This window comes from Elephantulus edwardii, unplaced genomic scaffold (genome assembly GCF_000299155.1).
Source record: "Elephantulus edwardii isolate Elephantulus edwardi_28Jun2011 unplaced genomic scaffold, EleEdw1.0 scaffold00071, whole genome shotgun sequence".
In the NCBI taxonomy this organism is placed as follows: Eukaryota; Metazoa; Chordata; class Mammalia; order Macroscelidea; family Macroscelididae; genus Elephantulus; species Elephantulus edwardii.
Window position 1 is genome coordinate 5,589,851 of NW_006399821.1, and position 312 is coordinate 5,590,162.

Genomic DNA, 312 nt, shown 5'->3' on the forward strand with positions numbered 1-312 from the left:
AGAGGGAGAGAGAGAACAACAACAACAAAAACCCCGAAGATTGTTTCCACTCAGCCCACTGGCAGCCCTGTGATAGATGGAGAAAAGATGAGATTATTAACATTTTCAGCTTTTGGTTACACTTCAGACAGGAAATCAAAAGACCAAATGCATTGAGAAAATATTCTGTAAGTGACCTCGCAAGAATACGAAAGAACAACGATGTCAGTACAGAGACGGTGGTGCACCTGATTCATGTCATGGTTTTTGTAATTACTGCGTTACAAAAACCCGCTAGAACTTACTAATAATGACAAAAGAAGTATAGATACT